The 26,569-nt window shown below is 39.1% G+C and overlaps 1 protein-coding gene and 1 long non-coding RNA gene across 4 annotated transcripts in view; one reads left to right on the top strand and one right to left on the bottom strand.

Moving 5' to 3' along the window:
- Positions 1–16,928, bottom strand: part of LOC102010901 — a 29,081-nt gene extending 12,153 nt beyond the window's left edge. Inside the window, exons 1-2 of the long non-coding RNA XR_260392.2 lie at positions 16,850–16,928; positions 14,595–14,743 (exon numbers count right to left, since the gene is read on the bottom strand). This is a non-coding gene — a long non-coding RNA (uncharacterized LOC102010901). The remainder of the gene's footprint in view (positions 1–14,594; positions 14,744–16,849) is intronic.
- Positions 1–26,569, top strand: part of Agbl1 (ATP/GTP binding protein-like 1) — an 800,368-nt gene that overhangs the window by 222,106 nt on the left and 551,693 nt on the right. The window lies entirely within an intron of this gene.

The following is a 26,569-nucleotide window of genomic DNA, read 5'->3' as shown; positions in this document are numbered from 1 at the left end:
AATGAATTCACCAGGGAAATCTGCACCAACTTTTTCAGTGCCTGTGGGTTCTTGCATTTCTTCTCTTTCACAGAAATCTATCTCCTTATCTAGAATGTGACCAGTAGGCCCTGCAGTTGCTGCTGCTTGCAGGGCTTTTAATCACCTGTGTGAACGTTTGATAGGGCTATGAAATATGGCCCCTGAAGGTCTCCGAGCTGCCTTTTCCCTTCCTCAATTGGTGAATAATCATTGAACCGTGCCACAGTTTCCGATATGAAGTTCAAATCAAGCCATGGAAAAACCCATATTTCACAAGGTAGCATATTTTTGGTTCCTGGAAATAAATTTTCCTCACTCTCACCGCGCTGTGGGACACATTTGGAAAGGTCAGTTTGGCACTGTGTAAATTAACCTGAGGACCATGGAGTTGAGTGAAATCTATTCTAAATGTGTATCGATGGGGATTGAAATCTATTGTAAATGTGTATTGATGGGGTGAGGGGCCAGGCTTTTGGACCAGGATGATTTGAACAAAAAAGCAGAATTGTGTCATTGGCCTTAGAATCACTGTTATTGTCATGCTGAGCGATCACTGGAGTGGTGGGATGGGAAAATGACAGTGACGTTCATTTCCCAAACTTCCTTTGGGAGGTGAGTATTATTGATATTCTGCCAAGGATGGAGCTGATAGCTCAAGTGTTATGAGCCTGTATCCCTTCCAGTATGAGCAGCATTGCCATATTGCTCCAAACCAGAGGGCGATTTCCCTTCTCTGTCTGCCTGGTGCCCCCAGAGTTGTGCAGGGTACAGGCTGCACAGCCATAGAGCGTAGCCCTGAGTTCCATCACAGCAGGTCTAGAAAGAGGCAGCCCTTGGCTAGTGCTTTAGGGTGAGGGCTCTGAGGTTAGATGGATCTAGGTTGAATCACAGGTCTTCCAGTTGTTAGCTCTATGACCTTTGGGGCATCTTTTAATTTTTTTGAAACTCTCTGGGTCCTCATTTAAAAATCAGGATAGTAACAATAGTTTTATGTGTGATTTTGATTGAGAAATCAGGCAGTATAAATAAGGCACTTTGCACACTGTGGTAAGCAATTTCTAAATGTTACCTATTGGTGCTCTTATTATTCCAAATGTAGGCTCTTCACAGAGCCGTAGACCCCAGTGGTGCCAGAGATAACAGTGTTGGATGGGAGAGCTTGGAAGGGAGCCCAACTTGCCGTGCCTTTGTCAGAGTTTTTAGTTCATACTGGACCCATTTTCTATCCTCAGTCACGTACTGTTGGTGCACGTAGAAGAACGTAACTTTCCCAAGAAGATCTGATTCATGCATTTATTCCAAGTATGTTAATTGAATATGGTCTTTTTCTCAGAGACTGTTTAGGCTCTGTGAAGAAGCAGTGAACACACAATAAACATGTCCTATCTGAAGCCCTTTATACAGCCCCTACCTGCCTGCTTGAGCATCGTTATTAACAATCTCGTTTTACTTGCAAGAGTGTATGACTAGGAGAGGAAGCAGAAGAAAGGGATGGAAGAGAGGGAGGAGGGAAGAAAAGAGAGAGCACTTAGAGAACTTTTTATGGTTAGTAAAGTGAGAACTACTAGTCTAAGGCCTTGACTCTTTGCCCCCTTTGTGGGGACTCTGCTGCTGCTAAGCCATCCCATTGGTGGTTGCCTCCTATTGATTGATTTGTACCTCAATCAATCAATTAATCAATCAACCAGTAACAACTTATTATTCACTTACTGTGTTCCAGGTACTGTGCAAGGCACAAGGAGTATAATGCAGTGAACACAGCAGACATTCACTGTTTAACGAGGAAAAAAAATTAAGGAAGTTTGAGAGTGAGTACTCAAAGCAAATGTGCAAAGCAGCACAGAGTTCTCTGGTGCTTACAAGTGGGGGAAGCAGTCAAGGGAAACTTTCTGTGCGAGTAGAGTGTAACTGAGACTTGAGAGATGATCAGGAGTTGCAGGTGGAGGACAGGCAGAAGGACAGTAGCTTCTGATAATTATAACCTTTCCACTCAAGGGGCTGGTTGATCTATAAATGTTTGCTGAGTGACAGAATGAGTAGATTGATAGGTCATCCATCTTTACTGGTGAATGAATAAAGTCCTGCATTAGAAAAAAATCCCGGAAGATGCTCTGGATCAGGATATCTGGCATCTCAATGGGTTAAAGAGAGGATATTGGTCACTGTCTTGATTCTGTGGGCCTCTTTTTCCTGAGCTTTGGCTGCTATAGTTTCTTTCTTGAACTCTCTTTTTCCTGCATACAAATAGCTGCTTCTCTTAAAAATCACTTAAATGATGCAGAATATAATCTCATTCTTTATGGTCCAGCAAGATTGTCAACCTGGAAATCTTGTACATGGAATGAAAGAAGTTGGGAACTTTTGAAAGTGGTGCTTAAATTGGACATCACTTACCACCCCAAAGAAGCTTGAGCAAGCATTACCCCCATTGGAAGGTTTGAGACTAGATGCTTGTGATGTGCTCTACAGCAATTCTCTGCCTTTAGGTTCAAGTGCTGGCTGTGTTTTGTTGATCTATCTAGGGCCAAGCTGGAAGGCAATGAAAAATTACCCCATATGGTGCCTTGTTTACATAATATGGATCTTGGTGGAGCTTTGAGAGTTTTATTAATAAGAGCATCTGATAGTTTATTGGACATGTGGTGCCCAATTCCTGGATTTGACAGTACAAGGTATATATTAATGACTTGTTAGGGATAACCTGGCTGGCAATTGATCACTAATGAGGCAGACTTGCTTGCATTTGGGCAAAATAAGATTTTGAAACTCTTTTAGCCAGCCCTGCACGAGTGCCTTAGGAGAAGTGATCTACTAAATGAGTGATAAATATTTCATGGAGAACATTTTACAGCACCCATTTTACTATTTTAGTTAAGGATAACTAGATTATTACTAGAAAGTCCCAGTTGGTGGTTGCCTTTGCTGTTCAGTTCTTGATGTGCAGGCTTTGACACAAGTGATGGAAGTCATTACAAGCTTTGTCTTGCTAGTAAGGCAACAGTGACCGGAAATGCTGTCCTGGGATGGATTTGTTGCCAGCAAGCTTTTTGGGTTCACAGAGACTGAACATATTTTATGCGTGTTTTTCAAATGTCACAAGAAATGAACTAATTCTAACCACAGCTATGATTGCTCACTGATGCAAAGGTGAAATAGTTTTCCTTCCTTTTGGCCTTGGATTAAATAAATAACATGGTTTCCTAAAGATATTGCATGTATATTTTCTACCAAAATATCCTAGACCTGTTTTATAAATTTCAATTTTCCATCTGACCCGTTTCGTCTTTATATTAATAGATTTCACCTAATTGAATTGGATGCCACAACTGACAAGTGTTCATTCTGAATTTGAGCTTCATATCCCCAAGAAGGCATTTTCTCAGTAACATTTAGCAAAATGATCTCTATCAAACCAGTGGTGCAGTTAGAATTTAATTTGCTCTATCAGCTGCCATTGTCATACTACTTAACCTTAAAAGAGTAATTTTCCTCAAGAGTTCATAATTCCTTTTACATTTCTTCTTTTTTCTCCCCTCCATGGATGAATTTAATAAATTCTTAAAAGAGAAAAGATCAGGCAAGAGCCATTCTTGAGAAGGTGACAAAGAAGGAATAAGCTTGTTTTGTCTCTTTTTTTGGTACTGGGAGTTGAATTCAGGACCTTGCACTTGCTAGGCAGGTGCTTGTACTGCTGAGCTATATGCCCAGCCCTGTCCTCTTCTTCTTTAGCTCATCTCTGTGTCTCTTTCACCCATCAGTGGGAATCTGATCTTTAACCTGTCAGCTGGAATGTGATGCTTTCCTCAGCAACTATCTTGTCCATGCTAGCTACAGCCTGCCTTTAAGGAAGAAAGATAAAGAACAAAGAGCAGCTCTGAAAAGCCAGAGAAACCATTCTTCTTGGACCACTACTGACAGTATTTACATCTATGCTTATATGTAGCCCACACTAGTTATTCCCTTTTCTGTTCTATGTAGAGCGCTGGTCTGAGTTATGGATGTTTTCCCCTCCAGGGAACTTTTGCCAATGTCTGGGGACAGTTCTGATGATCACCACTTGCTGTGGAAGTGGCGAGGGAGATGATGTACTGTGTGGAGACCAAGTATCCTGAATAGTGCCCCGCCAAACTCACTTCCCCTCAAAATGCATGAATGTGACCTTATTTGGAAACAGGATCTTTGCAGATATAATAAAGTTAGAATGAGATCATACTGGATTAGGTTGGTCCCTAGTCCCATGCATGACTGGTATCCTTAGGGAAGAGGAAAATTGGTGTCGTCTTCTGTTAAAAGAGCCAGGTGAAGGGAAAATGGTCTTGAGGAGACACAGGCAGAGACAGGCTACACTGCGGCAAGCCTATGAATGCCAGAGACTGTCAGGAACCACCTAAAGCTGGAAGAGGCACGGAGAGGCTCTTTCGTAGGGCATTTGGAGGGAGCACGGCTTGCTGATACCTTGCTTTTGGAACTTTAGTCTCCCCAAACTGAGAAAATAAATCTTGTTACTGTAAACCTCTTGATTTGTGTGGAAACAAATCTCTAGAAAAATAATGTCATGGATAAGTAAAACAATGTTTACTACTCTTCAGCACACAGGACCGCCACCTACAACCAAGAATTACACAATGCAAACTGTGGAAGATGATGAGTTTGAGAAACTTTCACAGAGCCTATGTCTTTAGCTCTCATTTAACACTGTAACATATAAAATATACTTCAATATACAATTAATATATATTAATAATAATATATTTATATATAATAATAATATATTAATTATCCATCTATTATGTATGTATGTATGTATGTATCTATCTATCTATCTATGTTAAGGTAGTCCATAACTGCAATCTTTCACCTGATTCCTATGTATTATTTAACTTTTTGGGCTGTTTTGTGCTGAGACATCAACTAACTTGTTGACTTTGGGAAGACAAAGGGCACATGTTTGCTTCTTTGATTCCTCTAAAAATAATCTCTGTACATACACTAATAACTCAATACATACTGTTGAAAAAATAAACAAAACTGTCAGTACTGCTGGAGGACAAGGGTACCACTGAAAGTTGAAGGTCCTTTACAGCAGATCTATCCCCATTAAAGGCCCCTCTGGAGCATACTGTGAAGTCTTGAGGTTGTGCTTTTCCAAATTGTGACTGATGCACCCAAAGTTTGGGATGCCTTGCGGAACCTTTTAACCCAGCAAAGAAGGCCTGATGTGACTGAGATGTAGAGAAAGCATGGTCTATTTGAAAGAGCCCTGGACTAAGGTGGAAGAATGGTTCAGTTTTCATTTCTTTGGGCAACTCATATTTTTCTCTCTGAACTTCCATTTTTTTCTTTTATATAATGGGAATAGTGATATAGAGCTTTTGTGAGGATCAAGCAGGTTACAACATAAAGAGTCTGACAAAGGTACTATGAAAACATTTTACTTTTTTTCATATAAATACTGGGATAAGCATTTCCTCCTGTTTCATGAAAGTGTCATACACTCTTGTTATGCCATATGTCTATGCTGTGTTTTGCCAATAGCAGTAGTAAGCTTTAATGATCTACTGCTTAGCTCCTAGCATGCACCTGAATATGTTTGAGTTTATAGTGATGTCTATAGCTGTGGAATAGAGAGAAAGTGGTAAGCATGGTGTCAAAATTTTAGTGGGAAGCTGAGTTCTCAGAAACATAACTCTCAAATCTAGAGCATAATAATATTAAATTAAATGGGAAGTATAATGAGATATGAAATGGACATCCAGAAGATCTCAAGCCCTCCTTCGCGCTTATATTAAGAATTTATACTCTGCCAGGTTCTATGTGGACTGTTCATGTCTTGCGTTATATGTTCTGATGGAAAAATGTGCTAATACAGAAGAAAGTTTTCAGTAGAATATTTTAAAGAAAAAAAATATCAAACATTAAGTATATTTAAGTGATATTCAAGTGAATAGTTCTTTGTATCCAAGGCCAGAATTCAGGCAAGAACAAGCCAGGGTTATAGTTTCCTTATGAGTTAAGCATGATCTTTTTAGTTATGCCGGACCTGCCCCTCAGGGAATTTATTTTCACAGCCTATGTGTAGACAAAGCATGATCTTCATCCACCACTGCTGGAAGACCAGGTACCACTGAAGGTCGAAGTTTATTCTAAGACACACAGTACAGATGACTTACTTTTAGAAGGCCTGTATTTGATCACTTAGGTTATGTGGCTTCTATAAACCTGATCTTGTGTGGACACTGACGATGCTACTTGTACACTTTTTGAAGACTTAGTAAAATATAGTCTCATCTTATTGGTAATCATCACTGGTGACTTCTCAAGTGTTGTTTCTTTTGGTAAGATGGTGTAAGAGCAGATATTTGACCATTAGAGGAACAAAGCTTAGTTTCCTACAACCTTATCAAATTAATAGTTCCTTAGATTCTGATACCCCACTTAAAAATGCCACAGTTTTTGAATTGCTGTAAATTTATATACACACAAATCAAATATAAGATATTTCATATGCAGTTTAGTGAAGTGCAAGGGTTTGGAGTCCTTCATTATCCCTTTCTTACCCTTTCTGCCTTATCTCCAGGCTGAGTCCATTTATGACAACAGAACTATTTTTGTACTTTCTTTTTGGTTAATTTAGTTTTAATGAAATGCACAGGAAGTAGGTACCTCAAGTCTTGAATCTACATTGAGAGTGAATTCCACTCTATCAATCACATGACTTACAGACTGTCCAGATACTTTGCCTACTTCCTATGAAAGGTGGTGCCAATATTGAAACCTCTGGTGGTTGACCAGTCACTTTCCCCAAGAAGCCAGTTCTTCCCTCTTAAACTGTCTTGAGAAGGTAAGCTGACCAGCAGGAAGCATTGAGTTGTGTTTCTCAAAGCCATTTCTGTACTTCAATGAAATGCCACAATGGAGATATGGACTGTGGCATCTCAGGTAACCAAATCAAAGTTATAGAGGAAGTTTTAGTATGCTGAGAAGTAAACATTGACCAACTGGAAATGACACAGGAGGGAGATTTCAAAAAATCATTTATCATTCCTTTTGTTGGTGACTTGGAGATATATGGTTGATCTTTGTACCTTGTTTCTAGAATACCAACATGGTCACTTGTTTATTCTTGAAAGACCACGAGGCAACGTAATAGAGTAATATAGTCATTGCTTAACATTTTTCCTTGTCCTGATTTACTTTTTCTTTAGACCCATGGAGGGCAACTTTTAAAATATTAGCCCTTTAATTCTTATGTGAGGCTCTGTTTACTAAAGAACTCTGGCTAAGATAATCACTTAAGATGGTCAAAAAGTGGTCAGTAGTCCTAAGAGGATCACTCATTGGACTCTATTCCATCAGCATGTCATAAAAATGTAAACTTTTTCTTTTAATATACAGCCATTAAAAGAGAGATGTTAAAAGTCTGGGGGAAGTATGTCATTTCCATGAAGTATCTGCTGGAGTGTATACAAGTTGAAAGAATTCAGGAGGATGGGAAATGGTTAAACAAAGAATTCAGTCGTGATTATTTCTCCTTTGCTCAACAACATGTTATCCATTGTAGCTTATCTACCATGTGTTGCATAAAATCTGAGTAGGGGAATTTGTTTGGTTTGGCAGTAGGCTGTCTGAAAATACTCAGGCTATGCCAGAAAGAGAGTAATACAGAGTTTCATAAAATTCTAGTTGTGAAATTAAATTGGTGAGCGCCAGGACAGCCTTGCAGCTTCAATCTGGTTTTGTGCCTATAAACAAGGAACGTCAATAAAAGGCAGTGTTCCTAACTCTGAGGATGTGTCTTATCAGTAGCCACTGAGGTCAGCTCCAGGTCAAGCTTCATTTGCTAATGAAAAGAGAAGACCACAGAGCACATTAAAGAAACCCAAAGCAGAAAGTATTCCTTTGCCAGAAGAATGAAATAAATGCCATTCTTATTTCCTCACATTTAGAGAACTTCAGCAAAAAATTTTCAATGTGTGTTTTTATGATAAAATCATTTGATGGACAAAGGAAATAATGCAAATGGCAAAGAAATACAGGTATAAAAGATGTTTATCTTGGAAACAAGAAGTCCGATCATCTGGATGAGAGTCATTGGAATTTGATTTTAAAAGGGAGAGTGAAACATGTAAACAGCCACAGAGGAAAGGTTTGATCGGAAAGAATACCCAACAATTGAATCCAGACTTTGAAGGCAGTGTGGAGGTTTCATCAGAAGCATGGACCAGATGTCTGCACAAACATTTGAGAGATGAGAGTCATATGAGAACCAGACCATGGAGTTGTGTTGGATGATGAGAAACTGTAGCAATTTTTGTTGCTGCAATGAACTTAATGTACCCTGGATAAAGCAGCTGCTCTTTTGCTTTTTTTGCATAGCTCAGTGCAGAATGTGCTGATGTATCACAGGGCAATTCTTTAATACTGGGGAGCATAGCTCTGAGCAGGACACTAATACAGCATGTGATTTGCACCCAGCTTCTCCATTGTGTTGCATGGCAAGATGCAGGCACTGAAAAGTGTACCTGTCATGACTCCTCTCTGCTTGAGCATGGGCTGTGCCCAGACCTGGCACCTGGAAAATAGGACCTTCCCTTTCTGCCCAGTTACTCCATGAGGAGCAGCCAAGTAGACTGACTATTAAGATAAAATAGCTCTCAGGTGGGATTCGGGTAGGTGTAGTAAGAACGAGCTTCATTTGATGATTTGGACGTTAAAGAGATATAAGGAGAGCTTGACTGATAATATGATAATGCTGCCCTGGGGATACAGTTCAGTAGCACAGTGCCTGCCTGCCTGCCAAGCGAGAGGTCCTGAGTTTGATTCCCAGTACCAAAAACCCCCACACAAACAAATATGATAATCCTATGTCTAATGTAAGATGGCTCACAGATGGACCCTTATTAGTAGACGAGCTATATAGACACTTTTCAAGTCTTTGGGTAAGAGATGGACGGATGAGCATGGTCCACTCATGTTGATTTGTTTGCAGCACTGGTCTTTTGTCTTTTCCACTGTCAGAAATGAGTCAGGGGTGGAATTTGGGTGATGACACTGTGGGAAGGCTAACTGATGGTTATACCACGGAAAGTTTATAAGCATGTGAAAGGTGAAAACAAAGAGGAGAGACAGACTATTGTGCATGACTCTGGAGAGTCAGCTAATATTCATGACATGTCAATTGACATGTATAGTATATATACAGAAACCATCTCCTCATGTCCTTCACCTGCTGTGTTCTTCAGTATATAAAGAATTTCTTTAGTATATAAATTTAGTATATAAATTTCTTTAGTATATAAAGAAATTCAGCTGATAGTTTCACTGTGGAGGTCAAAGATGTTCTTGTTCTAATCCCTTGGTTTTTAGAATGGGTTATACTGTACATAGCTTACAATAGGGAGATTCTCCTTGATTGTTAAAATGGTTCCATCTAATGATCTGATCTCTTAAACCTGGAGAGCTCTTTGTGACTGAATCAGGTGTGGTGGAAAAGAAGGCAAAAGAGGTGTAGTAGAGGGAAAGCCAGAAAGACCAGAACCTACAGTTGCTGATCTGAACATAGGGGAGGCAAACCAAGAGGGTCTTAGATGATAGAAAGCAAGGAAATGGCATCTGAGCCCCAAACTAACATGGAACTGAAGTTTGCCAATAACCTAACTAAGATTGGAAAGAGACTCCATGGAAGCCTCCTAATCAAAGCCTTGAACAGGGGACTTTTTTGTTTATTTGTTTGTTTTACCTGATGAGACCTGTGTTTGACTTCTAAGCCATAGAACTGTGGCACAAATGGGTGTTGTTTTAAGCTTCTAAGTATATGGTAATTGGTAATAACCGCAATACAAAACTAATGCATTCATACACCCATGTTAACATAGAGGTATGCATTTGTATTTTTAAAAACTATGTGTACACATGCACATGTCTCAAGAAAAGTATCATATAATATATAAATCATATTAGAGAAAATAGAGCATTCAAGGGCCAGATATATGTATCCTTATAGTCAAATGGTCTACTGTTTGGTCTGCCTTAGACCATTTTTAACTTCTTCAATGTAAATTACAGAGAAGTGCCGCATGAGAAACTGTTATACAATCTACTTTTGAAAGGTGTTGACTCATAAGAATTGTCAAATGTTCAAACTCATCTTCAGCTTCCACTAATGCTCTTACCAAATTTGGCAAATCTTCTAGCCAAATTTTACCAAATTTGACAAATCTTCATGAAGATATGCATGCATCTGTGCTTACTTGTGTAGAGTGTATATAAATGGAGGCATGTAATTATCATATTTCAAAATATTCAGTATATTAAAAATAAAACTGGAAATTGGCCCTGCTAAAATACTGACATCTCCACTTTTGGTGGACTGGGGCACAGCAGGTGAAGGACATGAGGAGATGGTTTCTGTCCACGCTGGACCTGACCTGATCCCACAGTGACATCTCTTGTTGGTTTTCCTTATTTGTGTACCCCCATATTTTGAATGTTCACCCCTGAGTTTCCCCAGAGGAAACACCTTCTGTTTCTTCCTTTTCAAACATTCTGATAAGAATTTAATGAAGCAGGGCTGGGGATTTATAGCTCAGCGGCAAAGCGCCTGCCTGGTAAGCGCAAGGTCGTGAGTTCGGTTCCCGGTACCGGAGAAAAACCAAAAAAAAAAAAAAAAAAGAAGTTAATGAAGCAGTTATGGGAGTGACCACTCTGCTTGCTTGTTTTGTTGCAGCCCCAGCCTGGGATAGACAGCTTCCCGTAGTTCTGGATTTGTGTGTGCTCTTCTTATGTAGCCAACACAGCTATCTTCTGAGTTTTAAATCAAAGTATGGATATTGCAAAATGCTGATTTATCGTAAGCAAGAGCTGATGGGAAGCACAGCAGTGGAAGGATGGGCTGTGGTGAGTCTGGAGGCAGGAATGGAATAGAAATAAGAATTATAGAGACTGGTTGAGAATAGAATCAAAGACATTGAAAAACAAAACCTTTAGGAGTAAAGCAAGAAAGGACACTGGTAGAATAGTTTGGAAAATGCTATTTGGATTCACATCTAGGGAGACAGATTAGATATATTTTTCTTTGTTAGAGAACAGGGAAAATGAAACAAAGCAAACAGCCCAGGGAGTCAAATGCCTTCCTGCAAGGGCAACTGAAGTCCACACCTTGAGTTTATAACTTAAGAAACAATAAGGGTATACCTGATTTTTCTACAGATGAGAGAACAGTGAGAAGGTGGCTTTCTTATCTGAGGTTGGACTCTAGGTGGATGTCTTAAGGTAGAGCAGATGGATTCAACACACTTTCTATGCTGTGTCCCTTAAACTTGGTGACCTGCATAGCCTTTTGACCCAAGAGTTGTATAAGGAGGACTACAATTCCCAAGAGCAAGGCTTTAAATCAGAGCAAGGGTTAGGGCCAGCTTTACCAAGAGCATCTGAGGGAGGGTTCCTTTTGGTGCTATTCCTGCCATTTAGCTTTGTAGGCTCTCCTGTGAAGGATAAAGGTGATTTAAAATGGTGCACATTCTCATTTTGCATTTGAGTCAGCTGAATCCCGCATCAGTACCAAATTTATCCAACATTACATAGTTCGCAACATCCACACCAACTGATCTATAAACTTTACATTTCCTCAAGTCTTGAAGCCTAATTTCTATTGCCTTGTTTCCTGAGGATAACTTTTTGTGCGTGTGTGCGCATGCGCACACGTGTATTTGTGTTTACGTGGGACGCCGATATTGAAAATATCATATAAATGTTAGAGTGAGAGAATATCTGAAGACTCAGTGGATGTTTCAGTTAGAGCGAGGGAGCTCACTGGGACATACTTTATTTTCAAGTGCATGTTGAGAAATCATGTACAGGAAGGATTTGCCTGTAATCCTTGTGATCCCAGAGGGTAGATGCAGGATTAAGATGTAGTCATCACAAGAAATCAGATCTCTTTGCAGGAAAAGGAAAACTTCCTTATAACTTAAATAGCCCAAACTACCATTGACTAATTTATGTGATCAGGAATTTTAAGTCTGCAATAATTAAGTGAAAGCTGAACGATCATTTGCTTTGGATGCTGTACAGAGAATTATAGAATTGGTGCAAGAGTTTGCATTGTGTTTGTGCTGCATAATCCCAATTTTTTCAAATTTAGAAAAAAATTTTTGAGAGAGAGTTTTACTGTGCAGTTCAAGCTGTCCTTGAATTCACTATGTACCTCAGGTTTGCGATTCTCCTGCCTCAGCCACCTGAGTGCTGGAAATACAGGTGTGTGCCACTATGCCTGGCTTGATCACCCAAATCTTGAGAATTCTTGTTTCCCTCAAAATTAAAAGTATTCCACTGACACTTCTTTATTTTCTTTATTTACTTTTAAAAATTTTATTTTACTATTATATGCTTGTGATATATAAAGTTTACATTTGTTTCAGGGAATTAGTACATGTAAACAAAATATATTATATATGTATATAAAATCTTGACTTTTTAAATTCCTTTCCTTTCTCCCTTGCCCTTTCCCCTCTTCCCCAAATCCTATTCTCCACCTCCAAAGTGGCTACCTCCCTGTTTCCTATCATCTCTCCTGTGTTTTACTCTTTAAATTATTTATATTCTGGTTTCCATAGAAAAAGTCATGTATTATTTAATCTTCCATGTCCGATTTATTTCACACAATATTATAGTCTCAAGATCTATCCACTGTCTTACAGATGACTCAAATTTATCCTTCATGGCTAAGTAATACTGCACTGTTTATATATACTGCATGTTTTTTACCCATTCACCTGTCAGTGGGCATCTAGGTTGTTTCCATAGCTTAGTTAGTGTGAATGGCACTGCTATCTACTCTAGCTTTTACCTTTTTCCTCATTTAAAGAAAAATAAAACCCCTTTGGTAGGCAAAGACTAACCCTGCTGGGATCAGTCACCTCCTTTCATTTCCATTGTGGTATACTCATCAGTTTATTTCCTTTTCTTTACCTTTCCAACATCTCCTCCAGGAAGATTTTCTGTGTTTTAACATGCCATGTGCTTCTTTACACTGAAATTCTTTCATTCCACTGCTGCATGTATTTCCATTCTGAATCATTCATGAAATATGGAATTGTTGAGCCTTACTGCTTCCACTTTTCCAATTATCTCACTCCTTAAACTCAACATCCTTCTCTCTCTTTTTTTCTCTAGTATATTTGGGATTTCCTTAACAAAAATTGAATACAATGTATTTAAGATATCCAAATTTTTTTGCAGTGCTTAAGGTTGAACCCAGGACCTTGCACACAGTATCCCTTCTTCTATATTACCCAACTTTTTGGAGCATAATTGCTCTTGTGATTTTTTATACTTTGGACATATAAATTACTGTATAATGTTCCCTCTTTTTTTCTGATTTCACTTATTTGAGTCCACCTTTTTTCTTAATCTAGCTGAATCTATCAATTTTGTTTATTTTTTGATCATTATAGAAGTTTATTTCTTTTTCTATTATAAAGAGAGAAAAAATAAAAATGATACAGAATTTCAAAACAGGATGATAGGAACTTTACAATGGTTATTATAATATTGTATATTGTTATCTTCAAAGTAGTTGCTCAGATTACCAGACACAGGCATGCAAAATTGATCAAACAGCATAAGCTCTAACCGTTCCTTTCAATGAACAAATAGAAATTAGGAGTACAATTTTTAGCTATCTTATGTATGTACACATCTTTTTTCCCCTTCATTCTTTTCTCTTTTCCCCCTCTCCCAGGTGTTCTTTCCTTTTGAGCAGTTTCTTTCCCTTTCACTATATCTATTGTACTCTTTGGATCTTATTTACTCTTTCATTTTCTTACATGAGGGAGACCATGATAAACCAACTTTGACTTTTTTGATTTTGTCTTATTTTTCTATTGAATTTATTTTTGCTCTGATATTTATTATTCTTTTTGTTCTGCTAACTTTGGACTTAGCTTGCTCTTTTCCTAGTTCCTTGAGGTTGGATTGTTTAAGACAATGTTTTTCAATTAGACATTTACTGTTTTAAACTTCCTCCTTACTGTTGCTTGTTTTATGTCCCATTCAGTTCTCTTAGGCTGCAGTCTCCTTCTCATTTGTCTCGAGATATTTTAAAATTTGTTATCTTTTCTTTGATATAATGGGTGTTTGAAAGGGGGTTGTTATGTTTACATGCACTGTTGACTCTTGAACAACATAGGTTTGAACATATGTCTACTTATACACAGATCTTTTTGTTTTTAGATTTTTGAGAATTTGAAATAAAAATCTCTCAGATGTATCATATAGCCTAGAAATCCCCCCACCCCCAATTTAAGAAAAGCTTTGGTGTGTTATGAATACCTGAAGTAGATGTAGGTAGTGGTCTAGTTCATGATTTACTAATATAAAATATACACAAATCTCCCATAAAATGTTAAAAATTTATCAAAACACATAGACAAACATTTAAAGACCTTACTCAGGCAATTCATAATCAAGAGAGATGTAAACAATATAAATAATATGAAATTGCTATATTAAATAATACCTGCAAAAAATTAACTTTAGTCCATATTAAACTATTTTAATATTTTCATTCTTACCTCCTGCTGCTCTTGAGGTGAGCTCCAGTGTTGTGAGTGTCTGCTTAAAACATCACATGATGCTAATCATCGCCACATGAACTGTTCATCGTTGGGAAATTGTGCGGTGAAGGAAGAAGTGATCTCTTGCTGTTCTTGCATATCTTTAACTGTGTGTAATTCATAATACATGCAAAATATGTGTTAATCTGTTATCTTATTGGTAAGACCTCTGGTCGACAGCAGATTACTAGTCATTCAGTTTTATGCATAGATTTCCAACTGTGTGGAGATCGGCACTCCTAACCTGTATGTTGTTCAATGTTCAACTGCATTAGTAATCCCGAATTTTCTTATTGTTGTGGATTTCTAGTCTCATTGTGTTGAGGAAAGGCAGATGAAATTATTTCAATCCTGAGATTGTTAAATTGATTTTTTGACCTCATACTCATTTGAGGTCTATCCTAGAGGACATTAAGTGCACAATGGGAAGACTGCATACTCTTCTGACTGAGTGTTCTGCTACGTTCATTTGGTGTATAGTGTTGCTCAGTTCTGCTTTTTTCTTTATTGATATTCTTTTTGGGTGATCTGTCCAGGAGAGTGAGCAGTATAAAAGTCTCCTATTATTGCACTCATACCTATTTCCTTCATCAGATTTGTGGATGCTTGCTTTATATATTTAGATATTCCATGCTAGGTGCATATATAATTATCATCCTTACATCTTTCTGTTGAATTCAGCTTTTGGTCATTCTATAATTACCTTTCTCCTCTTTGCATTCTTCAGGACTCTTTCCTGCAGAGGATGTTCTCCCTCAGCTCCCTTGGCTTCTATGACAGGTCCATTCTGTTCTTTCTCTGTTCCCTCACATTTCCTAGCTGTGGTTTCCCAGGGAGCAGTCTTCTTTCATTGTCCCTTTCTGTATTTTTCCCCCTCCACTATGTTATATGTGCGTTCAGGTTCAGCCATAGACCTGTATGCAAATGGCTCTCAGATTTATTAATTTAAGTCTTAGCTTCTCTTCCAATTACTGATTCATATTTTCAAATGCCTGCTGAAGAGCTCTCCTTGGTTCCTGCAAGTGCCTCAGAGTTAGCATAGTGGAAACACAATTGATAGCTGCCTTCTCCCCCTCTAATGAGCTCCCCCACTCCGTCTTTAATTGCTCTTCAGGATACCATCATTATTCACACGATTCAGACTCAAAATTTGGTAGTGAGAGGTGATTCTTTTTCTCATTCCATAATCAGTGCCCAAGCTTTACATCCTACCTGTGATTCCTTTCACATCAATGTCCTTTTTTCTTCTTACTATCTCTACGTCAAGTTCTCATGTGAGGTGTTACAATGCCCTCATCCATAGTGTCTGTGTCTGCAGACTCTGTTCTCTTCACTCATAAGCTGCTTCCCCTGAAATTATCATTTTCTTTTGTAAACACCATCTCTGGTCTCTTTCTCTGGAGAAGTTAAATATCATCTGAAATTCAAGGTCCTCCACAATATAGGACCCAACTGTATATATCTCAGCTACTGCTAATAACATTACTTAGCATGTGTGACTGTTTTCTCTTTGCCACACATTGTGCTAAGTGACTTTAATACCCCTATGAAGTAGGTGCTATAACTATAATTTAATCATTGTGATATTGATTACGTACCAAGGTCACAGAGTTAGTAAACATTTGAGCCTACATAGGGTGACTCCGGAACTCATAATCCCTTTGATGTCCTATTGACTTACTGACTACTTGTACCAATTTTTAATATAGAATTTTAAGGCCTGTCTTATTGCCAGCTGCTGTATCTTCCTCTGATTGGAATGTTATTTACAGATTTTGTATTTTAGAAAAAAAATTCTCTCCTACAGATTCTTTACTAAATCCCTCCTTTCATTTGAAATTCCACATTATTTACTTTGTACTTTTATATTTAGTTTCTTTATCATAATGTGCATGCTTACCTTTCTAGTTCTGATATTCATTATCTCCTTAAAGATGGGGATTATCTGTCAATAATCTTTTACTCGAGTTACTTAGAAGACTACCTGGCCTAAAACATGGTCATAAATTCCTTTAAATTGAATTGCCTGCTAGCATGTTAACTAGATATCATATTTAGTCCTAGTTCAGTACAGAGTACTTTTCATGCTTTTATGATGATTCCTTCAAGCACTAGAGGTTAGAGAACCTCAATGGAGCTTTGTCTTACTTCTTTCTGACAAAATACCCAATACCCACAATTTAATAAAAGAGGAAAGGTTAATTTTGGCTCACAGTTTGTAGAGGTTTCACTTCATAGTCCACTGGCTCAAAAGTCTGGCAGCGTGGCAGAGGGGGTTTGCTTATGGCATGGCAGTGAAGCAGAGAGAGATCAAGGGAGGAGGAGGGAAATACACCCTTCCAGACCACGCCCCCCGTGACCTACCTAGTCCTACCAGGCTTTGCCTCCCAAATCACATTTAGTTGTAAACTGATCAGCTGGCTAATCCACTAATGAGTATCCCCATGATCCAGTCCTATCTGCAAAACCTCTCCTGTGAGTGCATGGGACTTTAAGGGGACATATACACGTCATCAATTTACTTACCTTTCAAGAACTGCCATTCTAAATGAGAGGGAGAAAGAGTTTCATTTCTAGGACAGATGAGCGATGACTAAAAGAAGTGCTACACCAGTGTTCAGAGAGATGGAAAAATCTTTAAAAAATTGGTTAATTAAATTTAGTAGCCTAATTTTGATCTCTTAAATCAGACAGAAGAGATTTATCTCTATTCAAGACCGTGTATAATAGCCTGAGCTTTTTCTGTAGAGAAGATTGTTTTTAAGAAATGATTTTGAGGGTTTTTTTTTTTTTTTTTTTTTTTAATTCTGCTGATCCTTAAGTGTTGGGAGGGGAACACAGACAGTGAGGAGGTGATGAGAACTTGGTTACTTACTGTAGGTCTCCATGTCTCCATTAACCGACGTGGAGGGAAGTGGTTGTCTCAGCTCTTATCTGCAGCAGCGGATGGAAGCTGACAGCACTGTCCTGCTTCAGAGGGTGGGTGGTGGGATTCCCTCCTCTCGGGTGGAACTTCACGCATTCTCTCTCTCTGCATCCAGTTTTGTCTTTGCAAACCTGCCTGAGATTATTTACATTTATGATTGTTTCTTTATCCTCTTTTTTCGCTCAGCCCTTTGATTTTCTCTCAATCATACTTCTTATTTGTCAGTTGTGTTTTCTAAGAGCCTTTAAGTTAGTTTGCTGTGTGATGAATAAATTTTTTTTAATGTTTTGTGACAGAACATTTCTGGGGCAAAGGAGTGATAAATATCAAATCAAGTAGAGGCTAGAAATTTAATTTTCCCTATCAGGGCCAATCTGTGCTTCATTTTATCCTGACAAAAATTGATATTTTATCCCTGTGATAATAGAAGACTCTGATTGCAGTGCCTTTTCATAATTCTTTTAAAAAATCCTTTTTTCTTTCCCCTGAGAAACTTGAATCAAAGCAGAGGAGATTCTGTGCACATTGTACAGAAAGTTACCTTATATTTCTTCAGCCTTTTGTGTCCCCAGACCAGGCAGTATTTCCATAAAGTCACACAGGTTCTTGATTTAATATGTTGCTTTCATGCTTTTATCTCTGGGTGTCCTCAAGAAATTTATCTAGTAGACGCAGTGACACATTTTTCCCTTTGCCCTCTTTATTTAGCCCCATTTCTTAAATTAAGGAAAGCTTGGGTTGTGGTGATTCTAAAAACTAACTAACTTTTTAAATTAACTCATTAGAATCTGGTTAAGATTAGAGAGAGACAAAACAGTACTCATTTAAACAATGCTCATAAAGGACTTACTCTGAGTCAAGCAGTGTTCCAGAGAATCCTTTGGTTAATTATAGCAGATGTATGATGTCAGTTCTGTTTTTAGACTCACTTCACAGTTGAGGAAACTGAGGCACAGTGAGGTTAATCACCATGGCTAAAGTTACTAGCCAGCGGTAATGCTAGAATAGAAACGCAGGCGGGTACCCGATCTGTGCTCTTCAGCAAGCCACCACGCTGCCTGTGCATGAGGTTGTTCAGGTGAGCGTTTACCCACCACAGCATCATCCACCTCAAATAGAGTAGGAAATATGTGGGTTCATCGAAATGGAAAGTCCTAGGAAAGGAACTTCAGGTCCGAATGACCTCTTCAGTGCAAGGGCCGAAACAGGTTCATTAGAATTCAGCCTTTGTTGAGGTCAGCTGTGCCCCATTGTTTACTGAGCTGCTTTTTAGGCAGGGCATTTATACATAGAAACTTTCTTCACCCTGAGAGATCCACATTTATATTTTACCAACCAGCAATCCTCGTGTGATGAGAGAGCATCTTTGCTAGTAGACTGAGACAAGTCATAGAGTTGCCTCTTGGCAGAGTGTTTTACGGGTCAGTTTTTATTCAGTCACTGGGGTAGGGAGGGGTGGTGATAGAAATGTAACTTTCCCAGGCTTGAAATCCACCTATCAGGTCCTTTGAGCATTTGGACTGGAAGTGGGGAGGCGGTGCTTCACCTAAGAACGTCACATTTCTATTAACAGAAGAAAGGGGATAAAGAGGGAGGCTCAGATATAGTCAAGGTATATAATTTTGGGGAGGTTATGTCCAGCCTCCTCTCCCCATATTTACATACATCATCTAAGAAGAGGCTTTTCAGACACTTCTTTGGCCTTCAAACAAATGACACTGATAGGTGAAGAGGAAAAAGCAGCAGCAAAAGAGAGAAACATACACAAACACCAAGAAAAACCCATGTTAAAAATGATGTACAGAAACAAACTCTAAAATATGTAAGAAAGATAGCCACCACAACCAAGAATAAAACCAGCGTGCTCAAAGTGGTAAAGGAGGAATGGCAAGTAAGAAGTGCAAGAACATATGAAATGGGACAAAATGGCAGAAATTTAACAAGGCTAAGTGACTGTGAGAAATAACTAATGTGTTTATTTTTTTAGAAAGTAAATGGGAGAAATTGAATCCCAGACGCATTTGGAGGGAGAATTAATAAATTGGAAGAAATCTATTCACAAAACAGCACAAGAAAGAGAAAGTATCTCTCTGCAAGAACAGTTGGAGATGGAGAATATTATTGGGAACATTTGTCTGCTAGGACTTCCAGCCAGGATGGAAAGAATGATAGAGGAAAAGGAGAAATTATAGCTGAGAATTTGTACAGGCAAAGGGAGACTAGAGTCGTTTCAAAGTGCACTCTGAAATACAAATGGGAGAGATGTTTCACACATAGAAACACTATGGAAAATGTCTAAAGATCATCACAAACAGACATGGAAATCTACTGCTTTGAAATTAATAGAGAAAAAAGAGAAAGCAGACTGTACAAACCTACACCAATTTAAATATACATCAGGAACCAGGGGAGAAAGGGCAAAGAAAAAAGTTTTTGGTAAGCACAAAATAATTTGTTTGAAATGAGTATATATAATTATCAGTAATAGCAATTAGTATAATTGGATTAAAGTAAATGCTTTTGTCTGACATTATGAGGTTTATAATGAAATCTAAAAGAGAGAACTTTCAGAGGCTAATAAAGAAAAACTTAAGATAACCTGTAGGGAAAAGTCTTAAATATAACCTAAAGCATGCTGCAGTAAGAAAAGTGATAAAGTGATAAAGGAATAATGGCAAGAAGTGCAAGAACATATGAAATGGATCAAAATGGTAGAAATTTAACAAGGCTAGGTGGCTGTGAGAAATAACTAATATGTTTATTTTTTAAAAAAGTAAATGGGAGAAATTGAATCCCAGATGCATTTGGAGGGAGAATTAATGAATTGGAAGAAATCTATTCTTAAAGTAGCATAAGAAAGAGAAAGTATCTCTCTGCAAGAACTCTCAAATGAGAGTTTAAAGAAGAATATATTAATAGGGATAAATAGGCTACTACATACGAAAAACTATAACTCTGCATATTATAGAAAAAAGAGTCAATTATAAAGTGAAATAGACAAATGTATGTAGTACATGATTAAATAAATATAATATATTGGAACATATAGAGTTTTACAGTCAAAAAATAGATGTGTGAAATCTAGGAATATTCTAGATCAGTGATGGAGAACCTATCACACCTGTGTCTCAGTGGGCTGTTTGTATTATTGGAAGTTCTAAAAGATTCGCCATCACTGCTCTAGGTCACAAAAGAGAAACCTTTAGGCAGTTTCTAAGAAATCAGTAACAGGTTTTATGAGCAGAAGGCAATTTAATTTCATATCAATCATAAAAATACTTGGAAACTTAATTCTGCATTAAGAAATCACCTTGAAATTTCAAACTGTCATGAACTAAAGGACAATAAAAATACTACCTGTGAAAACATATGGAGTGCAGCTAAACTGATAATTAGAGCAATTTTCTGTGCATTAAGCTGATATTGGGCATCCTGGATAATTTCTCATGTGGCTTGGGTTGGGGATTCACTTCAGCAGCTACCTGTGTGGTCTCATGAATATTGTTCCATTTTCCAGACTGCTCCTCATCACAGCACTATTCCCATTCTTGAAAGGTGTGATAAATAGTACTTGCCCAGAATCCATCTTCTGACCCCCTGTGTGATCTGACTTATAATCTTTTGTCCCTACCTCTCTGTTCATGGCATGACTCCATCTGCCTTCCCACACAGTTAATGGTGACCGTACCTAATTGTTTCTCCCTTTTTCACTAGCAAGAAAGTGTTTTAAGGAATAGGTTTTTACATCCCCCATGCTATGCCAGAGACCTGCATGGTAGTTGTACAGTAAGCATTGAGTATCATATTGATTGTCCCTCTGCATGGGCTGTTGGGTCTATGGGTCTGGAATTCAGAGTAGAGCTCAAGGCTGGAGAACTGACCTTGAGAGTCATCAGCATTCAAATTGTCTTTAAAGTATAGTGGTCGGGGAAGATCATTTATGTACTGACCAGTGACAAGTGCAAGTGAGTGGAGTGTAGGGTTAGGAGGAGGAACTAGCAGGGAGTTTTGAAGGGAAGCAGCTGAAGAGCTATGGGAGGTGAGCACTATGGGTGTATGAAAACCTAAAGAAAGGTGTGTTTTAAGGAGAAGTCAGTTGTGCCCCATGCAGCTGGTAGGCAAATAGTAATGAGATCAGCCTGGAGTCCACTAGACTAAAAGCAGTGGCAGCCACTGGGGACAAAAGTAGAATCAATTTCAAGGAAGTGGTCAGACACTAGATTGCAGTGAGCTATGTGCATCTGCATGACCTTCTGCATTGAGTCCCCTCTATCTGGAAGGTCTTTCTCTCCATCCTGAAGTCCTGACTCATAGTAACCTGTACTCTGCATGTATTTCACTATATAGTGGCACCTTGGCTCATGAATGCTTTTGTTTGTGAACAATTTGCTTCACAAAAAGAAGTGTTTGGAAAACTTTCATTTTTGTTTGCAAACTCTGCATCAGATGATGAACATGACCATGGCCATCTTTTTTTGCGTGAATATGAATGTGGCCACTTTCCCAAGAACTGTAGAATGAATTAAGTTCATGAACCAAGGTACCACTGTATACATCACTGTTCCTCTTGCTGGGTGTAAAATCCAACACTCACAACTTAAAGGAGAGGTTTAATTTGCTTTACAGTTGCAAAGGATTCAGTGCATGGTTGACCGGCTCCAAGGCAAAAACATCAGGTGGAAGGGTATGGTGGATCAAAGTTACGTAGCAGGGCAACAGTGGAAAAGAAGAAAGTGTGAGGGGCCAGATGGAGACCTCAAACCACAGCTCAATGACCCACCCAGACACCCCCAGAAGAGTGCTCCACCAATCCCTTTGGTTTACTCCAACCCAATCATGTTGACACAAACAAGCCTGTCTCTCTCATATATATAGTTGTACTATTCAGATATAAAACCTGGGGCTGGGGATTTAGCTCAGCAGCAAAGTGCCTGCCTGGCAAGCACAAGGTTGTGAGTTTGGTTCCTGGTACCAGAGAAAAACAAAAACAAACAAACAAACAAAAAACAACAAATATAAAACCTATTGCATGGCATATACTATGCATAAGATATATATATATATATATATGTATATGCATGTGGATCTGCTTTTGCATGGCTCATTTAGGTGTGCTAGAACAGCAGAGAGGGCCTGTATGCCTGAGGGGTCAGCAGGAGGAAGGGTGTGCAGAGGTTCATCTGAATAACCCAAGCCTGTGCCTCTGACCACAACTATGTCCACCTGGGGAGGGTCCAAGTCATCTTTAGGATATTACTCATGCTCCACTGAGCTCTCTCAGCAAAGCACAGTATGATTGGGTCCTTAACTGTGAGATGTTTCTGGAGAGTGTGTTTTTATACTGGTCAAATGTGGCCTGGGATTGGGCAGGGATGCCTGATGGAGCAGGTTTTAACCTTCAGCTATACCTGGTACCATGTGAAGCAAGTTATGTAGAGACTCCATATTGCACTTTTCTAGAATTTGGGATGAAATGTTCCAGTTCAGTTAAGAGTAGCATCTATTTAATTAGTGTGATTCTTGGCCTCAAATGTAACACTAGTTAAGATCGGGTGTAGTTTTTTTCGTCTTTCCTCGATTCCCTTTCCCCTTCATTCTATCCATTCTTTTCTTCTTCTGTGTCTTTTCTTTCTATGAGTGGCAGTTTCCCTTTCTGTCCTTTCACTTGTCTGGTTTTTTCTCCCATTCACCCTCTCAGTTTCCCCTTCACACACATACATATGTTGGCATAAATGCAAATATATGTTCTTCTGTGCATTCAGGTTTGGCATTCGGACTTCCGGCTCTTTCTCTCACAGTTGTAAATTTTCCCTTGCATTGTCTTCAGGAACCAATATCTGAGAAACCATCTGCCAGGGGGAGAAGATTGCTCCCTCCCCACCCCCACCTTCAGCTTGCCTGGTTGGAACTTTGCTCCTGTGAGGGTTTCTCTGGAGAAATTTAAAATCCAAGGACCAGGGCTTATAGTCCTCTGAGCATAAGGAATCAAGTGAGTCACCGTGGGGCAGCTGTCTCCCCTGCCCTTGCTGCCCTCAGAGCCTGGGGGTCCAGCTGCTACTGGGCATCGAGAGTAGGATTTGGATTTTAGAAAAGTAAATTTTAGCTGAAGCACTGGATAGAACTGATCTAATCTCCTAACCCCTCCTTTTCTTTTTCCATCTTCCTTCCTCCTTCTTTTCTTTTTTTTTCTTTCCTTCCTTTTTCTTTTTTTTACATCCTCTCTGACATGTGATTAGATGGTCAAAGCAATCTGAAATTTTGAAACTAGTCCCTCATCTCTTTCAAACAGCGTGCAGTCTAATGGGCCATTACCTTTACAAATACACCTCATCGACCCTCACCTAATTAACTCATTGTGGTTTAATCAACACATCCTTAGGAAAAGTTTGGTGATATTCTGTTTGAAATTCTCCAGGCTGAATTTTTATGTGCAATTTGCTGTGCGAGGGTATGCTTCTTATAACGTGATTAATTACTTCTCCGGAGAGGCCTTGGCACAGTTCCAATATTCAGAAGCTCTCTTTCCCTGGGCAGAGACGTAACCTTGATGTGCTGAGCCATCTGAGCAGTGACAGACTTGAATGGCAACAAGCAGGAGAGGGATGAGGATAGTACTAGGCTGGTATCAGCTGTTTGGCTGTCTTGGTGGGATGGTGGAAAGTACTGCCTGTCATAGTTTGCAGATCTGAGAAAGAGAAAGAGCAGTAGGCAGGCAGATGGACAGGAGTACAAGGAGAGCAGACAGCATGAGGAGCTTCAGGCAAGAAGACTGGGCAAAGGCAAATCAAGTCCCAGGTGGAGATTCTGGGCATAACATGGTCAAGGGCCCTTGAACAGAGATAGAGGTTACAGAAGAGCCGTAGACAGGGACACCATGCAGGGAAGAACAGGAGCAGGGTTAAAGTTTGTGTGCTATGTACAAGGAGTTTCTCTACGAGCATAATTTCTTTTTAGTACTGGGGATTAAACCCAGGGGCTTTGGACTGAGTTACTTTCCTCCCTTTTTAATTTTGAGACACAGTGTTGCAGAATCTCTAAGTGATCCAGGCGGACCTCAAACTTGTGTTTCTCCTGCTTCAGCCTCCCAGATTGCTGGGATTATAGGTGTGAGCCACCATGCCTAGCTTCCATGAGCATAATTAACATCTGTCAGCAACTTATTTTGCTTAAAGTGAAACTAGTAAATCCCTTTGTTGTGGTGGGGATTAAGTGAAATTATATGTGTAGAGTCCTGGTACAGAATTGCTGTTAATAACAGGTAATTAACTCCTTTCCGGCCTCACCAAGGTCCTGTGGCTTGAGCTATAGGAATGGAACTGACTCTCAGCAGAGGTTAGCAGGTGCCTAATTCCTATGGGGCTCCTACGGTAGTCTGACTTGATATCAAATACAGATAAATTAAATCCAGAGTGCTTATTTGGCTTGGTGAAGATCCTAGCAATTGTTAGAGGCAAAACGAGAAATATAACTCAGCTCTTCTATATTTGAATCCATAGGCCTTTCCAATTAAGCCTGTGAATAGTGAAGTCAACTGATATTTTGGGTGAAATAAGGCTTGTATCTTGGTGAGGAAACATCTGTTAATTTATGACAGGCCCTATGACGATAAGTGTAGTTTTATGTTTCATAGATACATTTTTATGGATGCCCTAGAGGTCTGCATGTTTGACTTTAATGATTACATTTATATAAATATTATAAAAGTAATAGAACATGGAAGGAGATGAAGAGAAGCAGGCAGCAGCTTCTTTAGGGCATGTGGCTTGCTGTGCTTATATAATGGGAGGGATGAATCATTTTTATTTATCCACTTTCCCATCCTAGTCCCCCTGGCAATGACCACAGTGATTGGAGTTAGAAAAAAATTTGTGGGATGGAGTGAGCTAGATTGTCCGCCTTAAACTCTAAGCTGACGATCACCTGTCACACACTTGCCTTATGCATCTGGAGTGCAAAAGAGACCTCTCAGCTACCAACTTTCTCCTGTTACTTTGCCCCATGGGACTTTCTGATTGGAAATGTAACCAGGATAAATTAAGCACACAGTATCTGATAGCCACGTTGCCTGAGTTAGAATCTGGCCCTTAGTAGCTGCTTTCTGTGTGATCCAGAACCGTGACTTAACTCTTCTAAGCCTCAGTATTCTGATCTGTGAAATGGTACTTGCAGGAGCACCTTCATCCTGAGGTGGTTTTAGGATAATTTCTGTGAAAACAAGCAGAGTGCTTAGTCAGTAATGGACACAGAGCAAATGCTATGCTAGGTGTTATCTGGTGCAGAAGCTGCTGATTCTTGGCTTCCCTTTGTGGAATTTGCAATATCTTTTCCCTCTTCTGTCACTAGGAATTCAACTCTTCCTTTGTCTTTTGACAACCTGTCCTTGTAATTTCACCCCTGTGAAATCATATGTGGGCATAAATTTGCTTTGAAAGGTACAGAATTTATAATCTTGATTTGTAGTCTCACTTTGTATTCTTTTCTACCTTATTGGCCTTTTCTTCAATCCATCTGGAGTGTCCTAAATAGTGTCTGACACAAAGATTGTGCTTAATGAGTGTTGTCCACATAAGTGAATAGGTATGTGTCACTATGCAGTGAAGGCGCAGACTGTGGAATTGCCTTGAGGGGACCCTAAAACTGATTATTCAGGACTCTTTTCTCCTCTGTGTGTTATTCCCTTAATTTATAGCTTACTTGGCAATAGGTAAGAGTAGAAGAATTCAGTGTGGGAGCCACACATGAATGAGAAGTGGAACAAATCCATAAACAGCAAAGAACTGTGTTTTTGGGGGATCTTCCCAGTGGCACGCCAGGGTGTGTGTTGAAAATGGGTAGGTGGAATCTTATTTGACTTAGTTGCTGAGAGTCTGGTTAAACCAGGTGATCACATTGTTCCTGATTAGAAAGTTGGTCCCGATGAAGTTGAGTCTGAGCTGGCATCTTTCTTTCTTTCTTTCTTTCTTTCTTTCTTCCTTTCTTCCTTTCTTCCTTTCTTCCTTTCTTCCTT

The sequence above is a fragment of the Chinchilla lanigera genome, unplaced genomic scaffold, assembly GCF_000276665.1.
Source record: "Chinchilla lanigera isolate Chin_1 unplaced genomic scaffold, ChiLan1.0 scaffold00015, whole genome shotgun sequence".
Lineage (NCBI taxonomy): Eukaryota > Metazoa > Chordata > Mammalia > Rodentia > Chinchillidae > Chinchilla > Chinchilla lanigera.
This window is presented reverse-complemented; position numbering and strand designations above follow the sequence as displayed.